Genomic DNA, 2,196 nt, shown 5'->3' with positions numbered 1-2,196 from the left:
ATGACACTCTCAACAACAGACTTATAGAAGATCTGCAACATCTTGCTGGAAACCTTGAAGGATCTAAGCTTCCTCAAGAAGTACAGTCTGCTCTGTCCCTTCTTGTAGATGGCTTCACTGTTGAGTCTCCAGTCCAGTCTGTTGTCTAGATGAACACCAAGGTATTTATATTCCTTAACCACCAAAATGTTGCAGTGTGAATGCTGAGTGCTGAATTACTTTGCTGAAATTTATTAAAAAACAAAATGTTAACTGATTTGTTAAAGTTCAGACAAGCAGAACAGAAACTAAGATGAGCAAAACAGTAGATAAAAGCTGATTTTAAATCGATAGCTAAAGCTACAATTAAAAAATAGTTGCTCAAAACTAAAATGTGCAAGACGTTGACTAAGAAGTAAAACTAGCAAAACTGTAGGTAAAAGACAAAATTAGCAAAATCGTATCTTGAAGCCAAAGTTAGCAAAACTATTGCTAAAAGATTAAATTAGCAAGCCTGTAGCAAAAAAGCAACAAAATAATTTATATGAGCTACAATTAGTAAACAGTAGCTAATAGCCAAAATTATGAAAATCATATCTAAAGACAAACATGAGCAAAACTGTAAGGTTTAATACTAGCTAAACCAAAACTAAAAGTAAAATTAGCAAAATCATAGCTAGAAAATTAAATTTAGCCAACCTGTAGTTAAAAGCAAAAATCAACAAGGCAGTAACTAAAAGCTCCAATTAACAAAACAAATGATAAAAGCTAAATATAGCAAAACTGTAGCTAAAAGCCACAAATAACAAAGCAAATGCTGAAAGATATAATTAGTAAAACTAGCTAAAGGTCAAATTAATAAGACAGTAGCCAAAAGCTTAATGGAATCAGAGCAATTATGCTGAACTAAATTAAAAAAACTATATTTTTGAAGGAAATGAAGAGATCTCAATATATTTCTAGGGGGAAAAACTTAAAAGTAAAAATTCAAAAAGTACTGAAAGTCATAGCACACGGCTCCCAATCGAGCCAAAAAATTTGATATATGAATAATTAAAATAGAACAAAGCATGTGGAAGTAGCTTGATTAAAAATATGTATGGAAGATCTATAAACTGGTAAATGCTAAATAAGCAGTCACACAATAAATAGCCATGCAGGTATTCAGGATTCCAGTGCAGTGTGTGGATAAAATGTGGCTCTGATCATTCATTTCAAACAACCCTCTTTTCTGTAAAAGTATACTGACCAATATCATAAACTGCAACCAGGACCCTGGACTAATGACAAAAGTTCTGCCATGAAAGCTCAAAAAGGCAGAAGAAGCAGATGATGTGGTCTGCATGATCGGCTTAGCAGTTTAAGTTTTGTTCTTTTTCCATGTTTTTGTGACATGTATAAAAAAAAGCATTGCCAACTGCATCATTTGCACCACGCCAATGATGGGAGTTATACATTTCCAAGTTTTGAACCATTCAGTTAAGAACGGAGAAAAAAAGGCTTTATAAGACTTTTCCAAGCATCTGTAGAAGAGAGAAACGCGTGTATTTTGCTTTTCATGTGGTCTAAATGGAAAAGAGGAGTGCTCAGCAAGATTGTGGTGAAGGAAACTATGTTTTGTTTTTAATGAGCCAAACACGAAGCCTTGAGGGACCACGTGCACTGACATATGGTATCAAACCACTGGTAACCCCCAAAAGCACCATCTTTAGTGGTAGTCTGTCAGTAATGACCAAAACGCCATTAAAGCTCAGCTGTATTCCTTTAAAAAAAGATCAATTAGAAAATGGTTGTAGCTAATTTCAGTTATAAACTCAAGACCACACAGTTCCTGCAATGGTGCTTTAGAGCTGCAACTTTAGAGCTGTAAAAGTGACAATACAACAAGAAACTTAACACAAGCAATTAGGGTAACATAACTAGAAGAGCAAAGACAGCAAATATTACAACAAATAAAACAAAATAGTCCTTCAAAATTGAGCATCACATGTTCTTTATGCATATCTATTTTTATTACAGTGAAGGAGTCTGTCCTACCATCTGGAAACAAACATACACATTCTCATACTCATACTCTGCTGTTGCACTCGTTTCTGTCATCTCTCTCACTCCTCCCTCCTCCTTCCCTCCTTCTCTATCTTAGTAATTACTACATCGGCTGTTTTAGTGGCCCACTAGTACCATTTAGAAATTCGGTACTGTTTAGTTTAGCTTTAT

General features: G+C 34.6%; 1 protein-coding gene across 4 annotated transcripts in view; it reads right to left on the bottom strand.

Moving 5' to 3' along the window:
• The window catches only part of LOC108250648 (LHFPL tetraspan subfamily member 2a protein), a 74,426-nt gene that overhangs the window by 66,947 nt on the left and 5,283 nt on the right, over window positions 1-2,196 (bottom strand). The gene's annotated exons all lie outside the window — the stretch shown is intronic.

Source organism: Kryptolebias marmoratus, linkage group LG14 (genome assembly GCF_001649575.2).
Source record: "Kryptolebias marmoratus isolate JLee-2015 linkage group LG14, ASM164957v2, whole genome shotgun sequence".
Lineage (NCBI taxonomy): Eukaryota > Metazoa > Chordata > Actinopteri > Cyprinodontiformes > Rivulidae > Kryptolebias > Kryptolebias marmoratus.
The sequence above is the reverse complement of the archived record's forward strand: the minus strand, read 5'-3'. Positions and strand labels throughout refer to the sequence as shown.